The sequence below is a fragment of the Lissotriton vulgaris genome, chromosome 4_1, assembly GCF_964263255.1.
Source record: "Lissotriton vulgaris chromosome 4_1, aLisVul1.2, whole genome shotgun sequence".
NCBI classification, from domain to species: domain Eukaryota; kingdom Metazoa; phylum Chordata; class Amphibia; order Caudata; family Salamandridae; genus Lissotriton; species Lissotriton vulgaris.
In genome coordinates, this window is record NC_141691.1 from 1546014033 (window position 1) to 1546034444 (window position 20412).

A 20412-nucleotide genomic window follows, 5' to 3' on the forward strand; every position below is an offset into this window, starting at 1 on the left:
CAGGCACTATGCTCATGTAAAGCTCAATTGAGTTCCCTCTATATAAAAACCTCAAAAAAACACACATGTAGATCAGTAGAGGTGACGCATGTGTCTCACTTTCCCCATTTCAAACGTCAGCTAAACTTTTCTTTTTTTCCTCAAACTTTTGATTTGAGAAACCTTGTCAGTTTTAAATAAAACAAAAACTTTTGGAAGGCATGTGACACTTCTCTAGGGAAGTATGTAGCAATTCAGTGTAGTTTTAGCTTTTTGAAATTCATTTCATGGCATCGGCTGGTACTAAAAAATAAACTCCTTTTTCTACAGCCACAAACATAAATAACTTATTTTGCAAATAGCCAGGTCTGCAAGTATTTACAAAATAAAATGTGTCAAAGCGCTTAGAGACCCCCGGGTGATAATGCGCTATACAAATTGAAATAAATAAATAAATAAATACATAAAACTAGTGCTAGAGCCTACTTCAGACAGTCAGACACAACCAGGGCCAGGAAGTAACTCGAATAAAGATTTATTGAAGTTTACAGCAAGGAGCTCAACAGACCTTGGCACGTGATGCCTCTGGTGCCACTTGACACAACAGTCAAGAACGTGGTCGTGGAACGTGACATGCTGAAGGTAAACACAGGGCAGGATTTTGACTTGAGCACAAACCTTAACTGCATTACTAATAGTCCTTTGACCGTCACAGAACTATTATTGGCATTGTAAGTTGGCCCTAGTTTGGCCTCGACTGTTCGCCAGTAAGATCAAAAATACTATTTACTTCTTTATCAGACAGTGTGACCTATATAAAAATCGCTGGAATTTATGGCCTAATAGAAAAGTAAATATATAATTTTAATCTTACTGGTGACTCAAGTACCACAGGCAGTGCGTGGCTGGGATAGTATGTGAACACTGGGGGATACTATGCATCTCACAGAGTGCAGTACTGGGATAGTGTGTGAACATAGGGGCAGATGTTTCACCACATACAGTACAATGTACACCAGGGCACAAGGAGTTAAAACAGTGCATTGAAGTAATAAACTTTGGGCATGACAAGCACACATAGGGCATTACTGGGATAGTGTGTTAACACCAGGGTACAAGTAGCACAGTCCATGTATTATTGCTCATATAGCCTTTGGGCACAAGAATATCAAACAACGTTGCCCAACAAGTTCTGACGGTGCATTACCAAGGCAGCCTGAGGCACAAGAGTAACAGGTAGAGCCTGTGTGCCATGGACACTTGAGAGGCATAACAGAGACACAGCTAGCGGGCATGAAAATGCGCAGTACTAGAAAATGTGTTAGCACAGAGAGCAAACACCGGGCATTACTGTGACATTCTGATGGCACATGGTGCACACAAACACAGAAGAAAGAACACACACGCTTGGAAGCATTATAATCAGTACAGTGGATGCAAGTATCTGTGCTGCCTACACACCAGTCAGTCTCCTTATTTTGCGCAACTCGCGGCCTGCTATTGAGTTCCTAGCCAAGCCCCCCCCTCTGCCCCAGTGCCCATACTGGAACTTGGGCATACAATCCCCGGCTCAGACTTCTGTTCTGTGCACCGACTTAAAACGCCCAGGTGACAGGACCCCACCTGAGCCTTCCACCAAAATGTTTCCAGTATTAAAATAATGTATTCCCTAACATTTAAGCTTTGTCACGTTTGCACATCCTTGAAAAAATGCAGAATTTTAAATGTTGCTTTGCCATACCTCGCCCAAAAGTTACCTCTCTGAGTCTGATTGCTTCCAGCAGCAGGAATAAAAGGTAGGAGCCACCCTCTTTAGCTGACAATGTATATTTATGCAAAGGTGAAGGAATGAGTTAGACATGTCCTGTCTTACAGGATCCAACGAATCCACTCTTTTTCTCGACATTAAATAATGTTGGCGATACCGGAAGTGTGGGTGAGAGCTTATCTGCAATTTTGTGATATGTTTTGTGACTCGAGTAGCATGTTTGAAATTCAGATCATTCCCCTCCAGGTATGTGGACTTTACTCTCCTGAATGATAAGGAAATGCTAATTAGCATGACTCATGAAATAGTCAGGGAGGCCCTGGACGGCTTTCGTCTACACACCTCCTGCTGCAGATGCCGGTTCTAGTTAAAAATGCTCTCAAGGCTTGTAGGGTTTTCGGTGTTAATGGTGATCTGGGGACAGGGGCGGCAGCTGAGCTTTCTGTCAATCAGTGACCACGAGGACATCCTCCTTCCAACGGGAATGCAGAGCGCCTTCACTGTGAAGTCGAGATACTTGGAGAACGAGTTGAGGTGCTACATAGTGGTGTCTGTGCAAGACCAGGAGATGCTGCAGGTAGTGAACGTGACCCGAAGCACCCCTAACGACACCCACTTCCTGGTGGTGGTACAAACCCACAGCCCAGGGGACACTTCTTCGAGAGTCCAGCTGTGGGATGTGAGGGGAGAGCAGCATAGGCCCGTCGAGGAATCCGAGGACATGCATGTGACCGTGGTCAGTGGGCGCCCGCGCAGGAACCGGTCGCAGTGTGCGAGGGATCTCACCACTCTCACCCTGATCATCATCTTACCCGTGGTTCTTCTGAACAAATGTGCCTTTGGGTGCAAGATAGAGCTGGAGACCCTGCGCGCTCTGTGGCGGAAGCCCCTGCCGGTGGTGTTCGGGGCTGCCATCCAGTTTATCCTCATGCCCTTCTGGGGCTTTCTCTTGACCAGGGTCTGGCAGCTGCCCCAGGCCTTGGCTTTGGCTTTATTCTGACTTGCACCTGCTCAGGAGGTGGAGGGTGGTATCTGTACACCCTGCTCCTGGACGGAGACATCATCAACCTGGCCATTTCCATGACCTGCTCTTTAACAGTGCTGTCTCTGTTTGCGATTAAAGCAGTCCCGGCTCGCGCGGGGGGGGGGTACAGGGGGTTGTCACACCTTGTGGGGGCCGGGGGAAGGGGGAGTTTTAAAATAAATTAAAAAATCATACATGCAGGTCTGCACTGCCTCGGGTCCGTTGGCGTCTACAGGAGGAACAGCCGCATTACTGCTGCCAAATTCCAAACCCTCTCAGCCAAACCTGGCACTGCCAGCAGCGCCAGGATTGACTTAGGTCATGATTACTGTCCACTCACCTGCCCCTGCCCATTAGGAGACCAAGGTTTGAGCCTTTGCTCAACCCTCGCTCTCCTAATGGACATGCGGCAGCCTGTGCAGACACAAATGCGCATGGCTGGGCATGGCGGAAAAATTTGCCCACCTTCCCCACTCATGCGCACTTGTGGTTCTTCCTGCTGCCCCTGGTTGATAATCATGTCAGTCAATGTGACGTTGGACCGCACACCCCCTTCAGACTCTGAAATGGGTGAGCGTTCTGACGTCATGCTGACTGACACGATTGTCAATTCTCCCTCGGCGTCTCTGAACATAGGTAAAGTGGGAGTTTACTTAAGTTCAGAGACGCCGAGGGAGCTGCGGGCATGGGCGGCTTGTTGGGCAAAGCCCCAGCACCCTAATAGACACACCGCCGCTGGTCTTTCCTCAGTTTCTTCAGGTTCCTCTCCTCAGCAAAGGTTTCTTCTCGTAGTCCAAAAGTGATCTAAATTCTTGGGAACAGGGTACCAATACTTATACCCCCAAATCCTTTGTCCTCTGAGGGCAGAGGGGCATTTGCCCAATCCAAACCAGTTCTGGAGCAATCTGTTGACATGACTCCTTCCTTCCTTTCACAGTGCAGGGCAGAAACATCAGACACCCCACAGGAGGTGGAGGGAAGGCACAGCCCTGGAGCACTTTGTTGAGATGACTCCTTCTCTCCTTTCACTGTGCGGGGCAGAGACATCAGACGAACCACAGGGGGTGGATCCGGCATTGTGGATGGAAGGCCCAGCTCTATTCAGGTCCCAGGTGCAACTCCTCCCTCCCATCTGGATGCAGATCTCTCTATTCACCAGTGGGCTGACTCATTCTGTGTGCTTGAATCCCCCAGCCCTGTCACTCAAACTCCAGACAAGGAATACACAACTTGGTAGAGGCAGGATCGGATAGTTAAACAAGAACATACCTACTTTATAAAAGTGGTATTTTGAAACACAGAATGTTAAAACCAACTTCACTAAAATATGTATTTTACCATTCTGAGTTCAGGCATACTAAACTCGAATTTCTACCAATGTTTCCTGAGTCAGTTAGGATTAAAAAATGTAATATTCTCAGTGCCCATTCTGGCCTATGGAGGACAGGTAGCCTTGCAATAGTAAAAAACTAAAATGGCTGTAATTCACTATACGAGATGCCGCACATACCAAGGCATGCCCTACCTTAAACTTACAGTGCACCCTGCCCTTGGGCCTACCATAGGGGTGTCTGATATGAAGAAAAGGGAAGGTTTAGGGACTGGCAAGTGGGTGCACTTGCCCAGTCAGCATGGCAGTACCAGACTGCACACATGCTCTGTGATGGCAGGCCTTAGACACACATTTACAGGCTGCTTCTGTGGGTGGCACAACCAGTGCTGCAAGCCCACTAGCAGCATTTGGATTACCAGCCCTGGGCACTCCTGGTGCACGGTACTAGGGTCTGACAGGCAAACTAAAGGAGCCAATCATGGAATCACTAATCCATACATATAGGAAGAACATATGCACTTTAGCACTGGTAAAGTGCCCAGAGTCATGAAACAGCCAACAACAGGTCAGACAAAATACAAGAGGAAGGCAAAAAGATCAGGGATGACCCTAAAAAAGGGGCCAAGTCCAACACAACCCGCTTCCAGCCAAAACACAGGGGAGACTAATCACTACCCTGATGGGCTTCCCTGCTTTGTGCGATAGAACATGCTCCTGACCCACAACAGCATATTCCAGTTCTACGCCAATCTAAATGCATTTCAATCCCTCTGTCCATACTCTCAAGGTCCACCAAGCGAATTCATGGGGAACACTTCTCTTCATCTGTGGACACCACCTGTACAGCATCTAACCTTAACTTGCTTATAGTGGTATCCCAACAGACAGACAGCAAGCCACAGTGGCCACTGACAGTAGTCAGGGATAAGACCCTGGCCGTATGCCTCTCAGGGCTCTCAAACCTCGGTAGCGTCAGAGAGTGGGGGGAAAAGCCCCAGGTACTTGACACCCTTTGTCCACTCTCCCTCCTGTCAGGTTAGGTATGACATCCTGACACTGACTCACCAGCCCCAGGCCTGGGACTGGGGTGGGCTCTCCCACACCCAGTCCTACTCCTTGGGGCTTTGTACCTTCCCTCCTTGAGCGGTACCCCTTCCAGAATTGTCAGGGCAACTGTGAAAGGCTTATCTCATAGGCAGTTTCCGAATGTTTGCAAACCGTACGAAAAACAAGCGAAAATCCGAATGATACGGACTCGGAAAGTGAACTGTATGATTCGCAAACATACCGTATGACCCGACAAGTACGATCCAGTCCGGGTACCGAGAATGCAATTCGTACGGGAAAACGTTGTCGTGTATGAACTGCAGTTTGTACAGAAAACATTGCGTATGAGCGAGCCGCACAATCAAATACGAAATGAACCCCCCTTTAACAAAGCTCATGCGAACCCCGTAAAAACGTTGCATATGAGTGAGCCACACAACCAAATACGAAACAAACCCACCTTAACGGAGCGCACACGAACCCCGTAAAAACGTCGCGTATGAGAGAGCCACGCAACCAAATACGAAACAAACCCGCCCTTAATGAAGCGCTCGCGAACCCGTCCATCACCACCCCCTTTTTTGCTGCTTTTGGCCGCCATAAGTGTGGCAGGGTATGCTCAGACGTGAGTCCCTTGCTCACTTTGCCACTGGATTCAAGCAAGCCGGGCTGAACACGGCTGGAATGCCAGAAACCAGTCCTGGGAAGCTTGTTTCCAGTCCAGGGAAGACATGGCTTGGCAGTTCGGGCTGGACTGTTCCCATGAGGCACAGGGTCAGACTGATTTGCATATAGCCATGTCTGAACTGGGGTGGCAGAGTGGGCTAAAGAACGGTGATGAATTAAACCCAGATCTTTTGACTGGGTGTGAGTGTTTGATTGATTCAGATGCTCCGTCCATCACAACCCCCTTTTGTACCGCTTTTGGCCGCCATAAGTGTGGCAGGGTATGGTCAGACGTGAGTCTCTTGCTCACTTTTCCACTGGATTCAAGCAAGCCAGGCAGAAAACGGCTGGAATGCCAGAAATCGGTCCTCGGAAGCATGTTTCCGGTCCAGGAAAGACATGGCTTGGCAGTTCGGGCTGGACTGTTCCAATGAGGCACAGGGTCAGACTGATTTGCATATAGCCATGTCTGAACTGGGGTGGCAGAGTGGGCTAAAGAACGGTGATGGATTAAACCCAGATCTTTTGACTGGGTGTGAGTGTTTGATTGATTCAGATGCTCCGTCCATCACCACCCTCTTTTGTACCGCGAACCTAGTAAAAACATCATGTATGAGCGAGTCACACTATCAAATACGAAACAAACCTGCGCTAATGAAGCACACGCAAACCCCTAAAAACAGCACAAGTAGGGTGCAAACGACCCAAAACATGTCCCCTGTGTACAAACCATTGGAAATCAATCAATCAATCAATCAATCATTACATTTCTAAAGCACGCTACATACTCGTGAGGGTCTCAAGGCGCTAGGGGGGGGTGCTACTGATGGAAGAGCCAGTTCTTGAGGAGTCTTCTGAAGGCCAGTAGGTCCTGAGTCTGTCGTAGGTTGGTTGGGAGAGTGTTCCAGGTCTTGGCGGCGAGGTAGGAGAGTGATCTTCTGCCGGCTGTGGTTTTCTGGATACGAGGGACTGAGGCGAGGGCGACGTTGGCTGAGCGGAGGCTTCAGGTGGGGGTGTGGAAGCTGAGTCGGTTGTTGAGGTAGGTAGGTCCGGTGTTGTGAAGTGCTTTGTGTGCGTGGATGAGGAGCTTGAATGTGATCCTCCCTCTTGATGGGGAGCCAGTGCAAGCCTCTTAGGTGGGGTGTGATGTGGCTGCGTCGGGGAACGTCGAGGATTAGTCGAGCTGAGGCGTTCTGGACTTGTTGTAGTCGTCTCAGGAGCTTGTTTGTTGTTCCTGAGTAGAGAGCGTTTCCGTAGTCGAGTCAGCTGGTGATGAGGGCCTGGGTGACGTCTTTCTCATGTCGATAGGGATTCATTTGAAGATTCTGCGGAGCATTCGGAGGGTGTTGAAGCAGGACGCGGAGACGGCGTTGACTTATCTAGTCATGGAGAGGGTGGAGTTGAGGATGACCCCCAGTTTGCATGCGTGGATCTTGGACAGGAACTCAAAAAACTGTCATGGCAGCATGCTCCATGGGGGGACAGCCACAACACGAGGGACGCCCAGTTCCAAATAAGTTCCAAATCAGACTCCAACTACCAGCATGGCCTGTCACACACAGCCCTTACAAAAACATAGCCTCCTGGGACATGCAATGGAGTGCCCCACTGTCACAATCGTCATGTAACACAACAAAACAAATACAGATCAGATGAAGCATCCAAGCAAAAACAGTGCTGATTCGCAAGTCCCTTGTGCTTCGTTCACGATGCCGTTGCTTCACCTTTGTGACGCAGCGGACGTATGACAGTTGTGCCATGGTGCTGGGTATTTTCAAGGTGATGCATCTGGGAGATGTGCCACGATCTAAAGCCCTGTGCCTGAAGTAGGTGTACTGGTCCGGGGGGGCGGTGGGTGGCTGTCACGGCGCAGCAACACCTCCCAAAAGTGGCTGATTGAATCAAGATTTCACTCAGTCACTTTTATGCACATGCTGCCTCAAAACCCTGTGCATGCCTGAAGCAGATGTAAGGATTGGCGCACCATTGTGCAGATAGGGCCATACAGGGCATTGCGCTGGCGAAACAACTCCAGCAATGTGCCACTCCTATGGCACAGATGCGTGACGCAGCTGTGCCGTTGTTCCACCATGGTGATACGCACTGTCAATGTGTTGGATACATGCTGGCATAGTTGTGGTGCACAATGACTGGCAAATCACTGCTGACATACATGGCTGTGCCAGTCATTGTAAATAGTCACTCACATATCAATGACTCAGGAGCACAGATCAATCTGAACCCACAACATACCCATCCACAAGTGAATATTGAGAACAATCCAAAGCATAGACACCTACCAGGTGGAACAGTGCCGAAGACAATGTATATGAAAATTGTATGTTGCATGAAATGGCATTAACATTGTCTGTCTCTCACACCCACAGGGCAACGTGCTGAATCTACCCCCAACGACTACGGCAACTCCCTCTTTGCAGGGAACCACTGCCAAACTCCAGAAAAGACTTCAGCGGATTCAGAACGCCTCAGCACGACTCATCCTGGACATCCCCCGACGCAGCCACATCTCCGCACACCTAAGAAACCTGCACTGGCTCCCCATCAACAAAAGAATCACGTTCCGACTCCTCACCCATGCACACAAAGCTCTCCACAACCAAGGACCAAGATACCTCAACGACCGCCTCAACTTCTACACTTCCACCCGCCAGCTTTGATTGACCAGCCACGCCCTCGCCGCCTTCCCCCGCATTCGAAGAGCCACAACGGGAGGAAGATCCTTCTCCTACCTGGCCGCCAAGACGTGGAACTCCCTCCCCACCCACCTCCGCCTGACCCAAGACCACCTCGCCTTCAGGAAGCAACTCAAGACCTGGCTGTTCGAGCAGTAGCAGGCCTCCCCTCCACAAGCGCCTTGAGACCCTCTGGGTGAGTAGCGCGGTATACAAATGCTTTGATTGAATGAGGGGGGAGATGAATCACAGTCCCAGGCTACGTAGGACCCTGATCCCACCAACAGCGTCTCCTCTCACCACTCCATGGATGACCCTGACCAACCTGGCACCTCTGGAGCCCAAACCCGTGCAGCAGCTGGATCAGGGACATCTGCACCAACCACCACACCCATTCCTGCCACATCCCAGCACACAGCTCGGAGCCCTGCCCACACTCCATAACTGAGCCAGTCTGACAATGAGGGACAAGGTTCGCCGGGCACCCAGGAGGTGGCAGACAACACCACCACTGCCATCCCTCAGGGGTCCTGTCGACCCGATGTGCCCACAACCGCAGGCCAGGCTCGTGTGGGCAGGGGTGGTGGGAGTAGCACCAGGCAGAGGCGAGAACCTGACCACCCAGCTGCAGGGCCCGGTATGTCAACTACGAAACATCATGGAGGCATACCGGTGGGAGACCAGGGAGTTCAGCCAGGTAGTGGGGGGCCCTCAAAGAAATCAAAAACCTGCAGACCGAGCAACACGCCAGTCAACGAGAACACCAAGGGCAGATGGAGGCAAGACTGGATGAGCTCTTGGCGGTACAGAGGGACATAAGCCATTCACTTAGTCGGATCGCTGACAACATGCAGCTCTCCCTGTGTCACCAGCAAGAAACATCAAGGCGAAGACCACCAACAGGCAGAGAGAGGGAGGAGGAGGAGGAATCGTCCGATGGAGCCTCCCATGCATCGTTAAAGCCTGCATATGAGGGTCCCCCAAGGAAGGTGGGTCGTCCACGCAAAAGACAGTGAGAGACAGTGGGCCATGCACATCTCCCAGGTCACCTGGTCTGGCATCTTGCCTTTGTGTGCAACAGCATTGAAATTGCAGACTCTATACGCTGGGCCGTTGACGGAGGTTCCAAGGCGGTGTTGGTGCTGTTAGACTTGTCTACAGCATTTGACACCATCGACCATCCCATTCTTCTGAACCACCTTAAGACCATAGGCGTGGGGGGATCAGTGCTGAACTGGATATCCTCCTTACTATCTGACCGCACACAGCAGCTCGCGAATCATCCATTTATCTCCTCCGTCAAACCCCTGAAGTGGGGCGTGCCGCAGGGCTGTGCTCTGAGCCCTCTGACCTTCTATGAATATGCTTACACTTTGTAGTAAATTTGCTACTTTTGGTATTCACAAACTCTGAAGGCAAACTTCCTACAAAAGTCCCAGAGTAATGTAATTAGCTTAATCTTGTGTGGGCTTGGTGACTCTCTCCCTAAACACCCCCCTGACCTTCCAAAACCCCTCTTACTCCTCCATAATCCCATCCCCTTTAGTAGTACGTCTACTCCTTTTCTCACCCAGTCCCATGTGTTTCTCTCACATTTACTACTAAAATCTATACTTAAATGTGCGGAGACTCTGCAGTCAGAGTGAACATATATGTATACGCACAACTTACACTTTGAAGTCCAATCTGTGATATGTTTTGTAGTTTTTGGATTGTTGTTCCTAAGGCAATGAGTCAGAAAGTGTTTTAAAGCTGCATCTGATTCCTCAAATTCCATTCTTCGATTGCTCCTAATTTTATTTCAACTGTAAAAATGCTCTAAATGTTGCAAATTTTCTCTAAAACCAATTGTGTTTTCTCGAATAGACTCCATTTAAGTAGAAGTTGCTTAGATTTTAAATTGCATTCCACCAACATGGAGAAGTGTGGCTCAAGTGGTTGGAGCGGCAGACCCTGATGCAGAGGTCTGGCCTGGGCCAGGGTTCAATTCCCTGCCTCGGGGGTCTTGGGCTCAAATTTCCCCGGACCTGATAATTCTTGCCTCGGTTCCTCTTCCAATCATGGAGTCCCACTCTGTATCTCTTGGCAATAGTTTGCTTAATCTCCACAACGGCCCCTCGCAGCGGGATGCCTGGCTTTTACCTTGGGGATGCCCAGTAATGGGTTATCTCGCAGGGGAATACCAGGACGGGTTCCCTAAACAAGCGCTGGACGCTTTCGGGCAGCCATGCGCTCTACAAATCAAATTTCATTTCATTTCATTTCAACATGAGATCCAATTTTCATACTCAATTCTCTGAGCTCCTTAATAGGTTCTGCTTGTTGCTGAAACTGGTTGGACTTAATTTAGCACAATCATATTCTCTGTTATTGAAATTTCCTCTTATATGTGTGTCTCTTCTGCTTTGGCTTATTACTTGACTCTGTGTTGTTTCGTTATTTATTTGTGGAGCTTTCATGAAGTGGACTGCGCTTTATACCTTCAACATTGCACCCAAGTCTAAACGTGGATTGTTACATGCTGTATTTATTAACACTTTGTTTTTTGTGTTCTTTCTGAGCTGTTAGCACTGTTTCTTCAAGAGATGATATAACTATATTTTGCTGAATAGTTAGTCCGACTCCCAGTAGTGTATGGGTTGTGCCTGACTGGGGATTGAATTTGTACTCTCTCTGTATATACCAAGACATTACAATGTTTCTAGGAATCCTTGGGTACCATTGTCTGTATTATCAGCTGGAATTTAAATAACTTGAGTTCTATCACTATAAACTGTCGTTTTTTTACAAGTTGCCGAAACCATACTAGAGGGTAACACACATACTATGAAGGTTACTGGGTTACACGACATAAAAGTTAATTATTTTATGAATTGCCGATTGTCTCAGATCCATGATGTGCACCAGAGTCTGCGTTAAATAAAGGGGCAGAGTCTCCTTGACCTTCTTGGAAAGAGCTCTGCCCAGGATGAGTTCAGAAGTCATGAGGACTGTTTATCTAAGCCATTTATGCAACTGTTGCAAAGAAGAAATTGGACAGTAAGATATGCTTTAATATTTGGTTCTACCTTATCTAGATCTGAATTCCAGGAAACAATCACATTATAAACCTCATCCCTTTCTCTGATTTTGTACTGACTACAACATTTCTTCTGACAGCTCCCAACGTCTTCGCAGTACTAGTACGAAGCTCACATGTCCATTTTTTTAACTTACCTCTTTTGGTTGTAGTCCAGGGGCAGCTTCAAATCTGTATTTGAAATAAGAACTTTCCAACTGCCCTGCAATGTCACTCAGGCCAACATTACTCAACTCATTCTGGCAATCCCACGTACAGCCATTACCAACACTCATCAGTCTGTGGGCCATCTTCAGCCATTTGTCAAACTTTATGGGGACAACATGTACGTATCCATGTAAATATAGCCAAAAGGCAGAGGAGCATACATGATCAAAATCCAGCATAAAGTCAATGAGTGATAGTAGAATAAGCTGGTGTGTAGTCTGTTAACACATGGTGGTGTAGTGTTCTTTAAAGGTGCATCTTGAAAGTATTCCTACGTTGGAGCACCATTGGGGTAGATCGAAATCCTCATGGATGTAGGAATATTGTTCCACATCCTGGGTGCATAGATGGAAACGGTCTGCTGTCCTGTTTTTAAACTTCTTAGTCTGTAGTCTGATGGTGTAGTGGCCTCAGGTGTACCACCAGAGATGGTGAGCTTGTCTGTTAGATAAGCAGGGTGATGGTAGTGATGGCTTTGAAAATGATGCAGCTGGTTTTGAAGATGGGGCTACTGACAAGTAAAGCCAATTGAGTTCTATCAGGTAAGGGTTGATGTGTTCATATTTCTTCAGACCCAGAAGGAGATTTGCTTAAGCGTGTAGGACACCCTTATGAGGTGCCACCTTGGAGTTTAAACGAACATGGAGTAGGGCAATACCACCACCCAGATGTGAGAATATGAGGGACTGAACATTAGTTCTAAAGTCACTTTCTAAATATACAGTTTCATTTTCTTTGCAAGAGGGCTAGTACCAAGCCATGTTTATTTTTTGGCAATGTGTTTCTTGGGGGTGAGGTTGGTCTTTAGGATGAATCCAAGTGGCTTGACATTCAGTGAACGTTGGGGTTTAAAGGCTTGAGGGTTCATGTATTTGTTTTATTTTGTTTTTGTTTTATATAGCGCAAACTTGAACCGAAGATATCAGGTATCAGAGTGCTTTACATGAGCACCAGTTTTGCTACAGATGAACACATTCATCTGAGAGATTAAGTGATTTGCCCAGAATCACAGGATGTTGAGCGTCCCTGTCGAGACTCGAACACGCTTCCCCAGATTCGAGGGTGATTGCTTTAGCCGTAAGGGTACATCCTCTCCCTTTGTTTCCTGCAAGTTGTTACTGAAACTCTAGAATACTGTCCTGGGTAGGATGAGCTTCAGGTAGCTGCCAACATTCCAGGTCTGGATGCAGTGCAGGCAGTATTTGAGGCACTGGATGTCTGAAGCAAATATTTACAGTAATGACTATTCTTTCTCATTAAATTTAAACCTAGATTATTCACCAAAATTATATGAAACCACATTTAGTTGTCTACAGATCACATAAGGTGCTAGCTACCCCAGGTTCATCAAATTATGTTTTACTATAAATTGATAAATTGCCTTCAACAGGTTAAAAAGTCCTTGAGGCTTGCTAATGTTTGAGCCAATCCTTGCAGAAAGCCTGCAAGAATGCCATGTCTTCCCCATCAGGTTACCCCATGTAGGGGTCCAAGAAAGTATGTCAGCTGCATTTCGTCTGTTGGTTTCATGGAAAGGGGTTCTCGTTACTAGTATTGCCATCATGCTCTGACCTTGTTGCAGTTGAACTAGTGGGTGTAAGTTGAAAAGGTAGGTGGAAAACCAGTAAAGGACATTGCTGGTGATCAAATTGGAGACTAAAAAGTGCCTATGAAATGATGGATGGTGTAATTTGCTGAATTCAGCTGAGAGGTCCATCAATGCCCGGAGGCAGCTATCATCTTCATCTGTGGTTAGGAGCACATTGTCTATTGTGTCTAAGGAAGCAGTACCAGTGTTGCAGAATGATCTGAAGCCATACTGGTAGTTGTGCCTGAGGTGGATAGCATAGGAGGCAAACCAATAAGTGCCTCTAAATCCAGAATTAGACTCCAAACTCTGCTACCAATAGCCTCCCACCTTGGTACGTAACCCAGAAGATTTTATGAGGGGCGACTCATCCACTAAGGCAGAGGAGGATTGCCCCACCGCTCTTTGAGCAGTAAAAGTAAAATGATAATAACATAGTTATTACCAATTTATTTTTCACAGGTTTGGGGCAGTGTTAAGGTAGAGACGGGCTAGAGGGTCTAAAGGCACAGTGGTAGGAGTGGCGTGCACACTCCAAGTGGCCATGATTCCTTGGCCAGCGTGGCCAACTAGTCAGGCGAACTTGGCATGTTCCCCACCAGGCTTCATTACACAGTCTGGTGGGGAACATGCCCAGGCCCCCAGTCTCCATCTGAGCACCGATCCATGACGCTTTGACCAATCACAATGCTGCAATATAGCATTGTGATTGGCAATGGGGAGTCTGGGTGCTTCCTTGTACCTAATAGGCGGAGGAGAGACGCAGCCAGCGGATGAGTTCAGTGGTATTTCTTTTTAGTATTTTGACCCCCAGCCCCTCCACCCTCATTCCCTGCAAGCTGTTATTGGATAATATACATTTCCCATGCCCTCTCCTTTCTTCTCCCAAGGGCTGGCCATGGAGTTCTGGCAGAGAATGTTTCCTGAAAGTAAAGTGAGCTTGATATAGTGATCTTCTGAGGTAATATTGGGGCAGTAGTTGTGGTATGTAAGTGTGCTCTTGTGTTTTAATTATAGTGTGTAGCATTTGTTTATAGCTCATGGATTGCTGTTTCATGTTTAAGCATATATTAATGGACTTCTGAAAGACTAACTAAGTATCCTGCAAAGATGGATCATTTGCATGATTTTTTCTCTTTTGTTCGTAGCTGGTCAGATGCCAATTGTGTTATCTTTTGGAGGAATTATGGTGCTGTGCCTGCATGTAATAACTAGGAGGCCAGTGTGTGACCATTGTGTATTAATGTTTTTAGTCAAATTAAAGTATGTTATGTAGTTAGCTTGAAGTGTGCATTGGTGCTGTGTCTGTTGTGTTAGTGATTGTGAGTAGAATGGTGGTTCTTTTGTTTTGTCTTAGTCTTATAATGTGTAGACCTGTAAGGATAGAGGTTGAGACAAGATACAGAGTATGCTGTTGTCTACAGAAGTACTGGTTGCTTTCCACTGTGATAGCATGTGAATGCTAACACAGGTAGACTGTGTCTGTAAAAGGTAAACTGTCCAAGTGTTAACGTGCAGTAATCCATGGGATGGTCCGTTCTACATGAGTGGTATTATTTGCAGTTGAGTACAACTTTCATAGTGATGCTTTAAGTGTGGGCATGTGGTCTGGGGATCCCCTGCAAACAATATTGGTGAAAGTCAGATTCCAGGGACTGTGCCATGAAAAAGATCGTGTTCCTGCCCTGATAAAGATTCATTGTTCTAGATTAGGTTGCTCTGCGATGTTGACAATAATGTATGGTGAATGATGTATGCTGTGCCTTTGTGGTTTAGTGCAGTATTTGTCACGTTGTTGTTTTACGTTTGTTATTTTGTTGTTTTATCCTGAAACTTTCTTTTGTTCTTTTGTGTGGTTTCTTATTTGTATAAAAATTGGAGATATGTTGGGGTATGTATTATCATGATTTGATTACATATATGTGATTGTTGTCCTGTGGCCCCTTGCTTGGGAGTTCTTCCGTGTCCAGTCTGTGTTGAATCTATATGTATCAGCTGGATGAGGCTCAGCGAGCGAATGTGTAGCATGCTAATAAACAATTTCAGAAATTATCCTTAAAATACCCACCCACAAAGGTATTTCACAAAAAGACTGGAGCACCAATGAACAGGCGATGTGTGAGAAATGTTTTAAAACATTGACAGAGTAAACAGAAATTAGATACTGAAATTAAGCTCACAGAAATGTTTGTAGCTTGGATCTAAACAGCCATTTGAAATATAGGATACAGAAATCGGTTTCCAGAAATAACCAACACGATTTTTACGGATCACTAACACTGTGTAAGGAAGGTATTGCTCATCCAAACACAAGTTTTAGAAGCGACAGTCTCCCTCCTTGCTTATGTATGCCTAGATATACGAAGACATCTGTTATCTTCTCCATGCAGATGACACACAATTCTTTTAACAAGTTTCCTCCCCATGGGACATTCTCCTTTGGGTACAGATACTAGAAGACAGTCAATCATGTATGACTGCTCATCTGACACGAAGACCATTCGAAACCAATCTCCTGTTATCTCTGGGCTTGACAGCCACTCGTGCTGCACTGACTACATGTACAGATCTACAACCTGACATTATTTTAATGCAAAACAATCTCTGGGCTTCATGCTAGATGGAACTTTGAACCTAAACTCTCGCAAGTATACCATTGGAAAGATGGTTCAGTGCCAACCAAGCTGTGCAATGTGTTAAAACCTTGATACCAGAATCACAGTGAAAAACTGTTATACAGTTACTAAACATGCCTTCATTTGAGTAAGGGCAGGCCTTACACACAGGAATGTCCAAGTTGCACCTAGATAGCTCTTCTTAAGGAAGCTTTACCCACTCAAGAAGGCGGGTCTCAGGAGTGAAAGGCAACAATAACATCACCCAACTCCTCAGCACTCTCAAATAGAATGCAGGCACATCCACTGGGCTGGAGCCTTTGAGGGCCTGATTTCAGGACAGGGGGCACTTTTGGCCCCTCTGTCACATTGTCCCGCGCCCTCGGGTTATTACAGCAGGCACGCAGGCACGTGGGGTTGGGGGGGGGCAGCAGGAGAGAGAGAAACAGGTAAGAAAAGGTGAGATGAGAGAACTAGGAGGAAGGGAGCAGAGCTGCTTTGAACATTTTTGCCAGAGCTGCTTTTGGTTCCCAGTCCAGCCCCCTGCGCACTGTGATGAAGACACAAATAACGGGCATGAAATATATATTACTGGCCTGTAAATGCTCTGTCACTTACAGTATAAACCCTGCAACAACCGTTGCTGCTATTAAGCTAACAAAAATGATTTACAGATTATTCTTTGGAAAACCAGTATTACAGGCCATCTGTTCTTTCCCAGATAGTTGTTCAATTAATTTGCATTCAATTATAACGTAATGTCTCAATATTGAATCATTAAGGCTCAGATTCCTGGAGTGACAATTATATTCCAGGTTTGTTGCATACGGTGGAATTATTTATCGATGAGCACGGCACAAGTGCCAGCCACGCAAGCTTGCCAGGATTCTCCAGGAACCTAATAATTTCTAAACAGATTGAAAAGGATAAAGAGCAACAGGAGATTTTAATGGCTACAGCCAAAGGAACTTGCAGAAAAAAATCAGCGGATACGCAGAATACAAAGGATTTTTATGACTTTATTTTGTCTAATTTTTCCGAAAAAATACCGATCCTTGGTGACCACACTGACGGAGGCAGCACGGAGTAAGGCAGTAGCCTAGGAGCACCACAACAAGGTAGTGCAAAATACAAAGAAAACAGCCCAAAAATCTGCCTTCAGACTGGATGAGTATTTTTTGGAGAGGTCGGCCCATCTTGCATTCCAGTGAAACTAGCACACCATAGTTTTACATATCGTCCATTGCAAGTTTGTAAAGAACTCGAAATACAGAGAACACATTATTAACATATCAAATATTGCGGCAGTGCTTAATTTTGAGCTGGTAGTTGCAGGTGAGGACCACCGGCACTAATTTTTTAGGGGACCAGCACTTATTTTTCCTCCTATGACCTTGACACTGAGTAAAAAAGAAAATGACACAAAAAAGGAAAGAAGAGGAAAAGAAAGAAAAACTGTGAAAAGGAAAGAAAAAAGGGATGAAAAAGAGCGTTTGAGAGTGAACTCAAAGGGCAGGAAGTGTATGGTGGAGGATGAAAGCGGCATGAGGATGGATTAAGACTATGCAGCCTTGGTATTCAGCAACCCCAACATTCGGCACAGAGAGAAGAAAACTGTGCTTCAAATAATTGTTGAGTTATTGGGCTATCAAATTATGCTTTCTGGTGTCACATTGCCGTAGAGACACTGTTGTCTTCACAAAGTTAGCACAAGCACGTTGGAGCCTGCATGCTGCTTTGTGCATGTTACTACGCGTCTTCATTTTTGCAATATTGTCTATAGCTGTTTTTACATGAGAACTCAATGCTGTGTTCACTCTCTGTATGTTCCTGGGATTTTGACTGAACATAATGTGGAAGGTCGAACAACAATGCTCCTTGTTATTTTGTTCTGGCAAGTGCTTAGGCCCTAGACAAAACATACCGATTCAGCTGTTGTTTGGACAACTAAGGTTGTAGGAAGACTTGGGGCCAGATGTAGGTAGGTTTTTACCGGTTGGTAACGGACGAAATCGGCCGTTACCGACCGGTAAAAGCCTTTTCCTATGTAGGAGGCTATTTTACTGATTCGGTAAATAACGAATCGGTTTTTACCAATTCGGGATTTACCGAATCGGTAAATGAGATGTAGGAAGCACTGTAAACAGTGCTTCTGGGCTTTAAGAATTTGTTATTTACCACCAACTATTAGTTGGTGGTAAATAAGGAATTCCTATGTAAATGCATAAATAGGCATTTACACCTGTGCCATGTGACTTGTATGCCACATGTGCGCACCAGCACTAAACAGGGGTGCAATATGGTGTCAAAGTGACACCTTGCCACCCTTGACTTTTTCCCAATTTTACCGAATCGGTAATTACCAATTCGGTAATTGACATTCATTCCTATGGGCCTCCAGGCCCATAGGAATCAATGGCAAATACCGAATCGGTAATTACCGATTCGGTAAATACCGAATATTAACGATCCAGTATTTTTCACCGATTAATTACCTACATAGGATTTACCGATTCAAAAATTCCGAATCGGTAAAATTCGGTATTTTAGAATCAGTAAAACCTATTTACCTACATCTAGCCCTCAGTCCCTATACACCAAGGTCCCATCTTCGTGTGCATATCTGTGTCATTGTGCACAATCCCTGCAACATGGCGCCACCAACATTTGGTCTGGTACTTATTCACGAGACCCCCGAGTAGTGCTTGTGCTTATCCATAACACACTCTCACTGGTTTCCGGTGACGTCCATGTTGGGAGGGCTTAGCCCCCTATATTTGTGTTTTATAGTTTTTTCAAACTTGAAGTTTAAAATTTTTGTTACTTTCTCTTAATCCGGTTTTGCTCTGCCGTTCTTTTGGTTTAGCCTTTCTATTTTTATTATGGCAGTCGCTATTGCAGTACCTAACTGCACAGCGGTTATGGCATTCTTGACTCAATGTGGAGTCGCCAATGCGGGGCTAACATTATTTTTGTTGTCGAGGCAGATCCAGCTCACCGCTTTGAGGTATTTTACTCTTGGGTTACATTTCCGGCAGTGGACGTGAATGATGCTTTGTTTCATGAATATACAGTAGCCGCAGTGCAGCAGGCTTATCGCCATTATGCATTACTTGAAGTTACGTTGATGGCGGGGAAGATAACATCTGGTTTAATGGTGCCCTTATTAACCCTGTTTCTGTGGTCTGTTTAGGCCCCTTGTCATTGGATGGGGCCACTTGGCCCATTTTGGCGGGTTTTACACTGTCTCCAAATTATCTTTATGATACACTCGCAGAACTACGTCAGTTACTTACTACACTGGTTCCTATACACAGAAGTGTGATTCAGTTTCTGTCACGTGCAATTCAAGTGGATCTGGCTGGAGCAGCTCCTCAGCCACCAGGACATGGTGGTGGTCTTGTTATTATTCCCATCATGATTAATTCAGTGATGGGCAAACATCCTCAAAACCGTGATGACTTGCCATTTTCGCGTGCACAAAAATTTGCACAACTTGAAGCTGTCTTTTCACATACTACTCCTGTAGAGAAACACAGGATCCTTTCAATGAGTTTGCAGAGTGGTTTGATTCCAGCTTTAAGTGACTGCACCACCTGGGGTACCCCCTCCATGATCGTTCTTCCGAGCATTCTCAAAAAGGTTCAAAAAGAACACAGGGCTGGTCCAGCCCTGGATTTGGGGATACAATTAAAGGGGAATGTTCCCTGTAGTCTCTGATATGATTCTGGCCAACATTGAAGGTGAAGCAGTTTGCTTACAAGTGCACTAATGCCAAGCAGTGGTGGCAGAAGTGGATCAGCAGATTCTCATCGCGGATGTTTATACATCTTTAGGTCAAAATAGCTTAGGCATTCAACAGTTTAGTCAACCACCAATTAAGTACCCTCCTGAAAAGGACGGTCGCCCAGTCTTTCCTGAAAAGGCTTCGAACAGAAATCAGCGGCAGCAACAACAGAAGTCTAGTTCTCGTTCAGGGTCGCCTCCACCTGACGCTCCTGAAAGGAGATATGATTTGCATAGCCGCTCCTACATTAAGACACCCAAGAGGTTCCATGTTTTCTGATCCTTATGCTCCTCGTTCCTTTCAGGAATCATCAGCTCAACAATTCAGTGGAGAAGGATGACAGGATCGCAGAGAAGGCGAGTCTGTGCACTCAAGCTGTGACCCGCTGCGCCAGTTTGATGTAAAAGTTAAGCAGGGGGAACCACATCAATATCATGCCCCTATTCAGAAGAAAAAAGTTGCCGCTTTGACTACAAAGTAGGCCTCCAATGGGGATCACCCTGCTCCTTTATAGCAGTTGGGCGGTAACACTCCTTGACAGTGCAGCAGAGGTTACCATACTGCGTCAGACACTCCATAAGTGTCTGGATGCAAAAGCAACTGATTCTTTAATTACCATAGAAATA

General features: G+C 46.2%; 1 pseudogene; it reads left to right on the plus strand.

Moving 5' to 3' along the window:
• The first annotated feature begins 2120 nt into the window (after positions 1–2120).
• On the plus strand, positions 2121–20190 carry LOC147724220 (sodium/bile acid cotransporter 5-like; annotated as a pseudogene).
• The last annotated feature ends 222 nt before the right edge of the window (positions 20191–20412 follow it).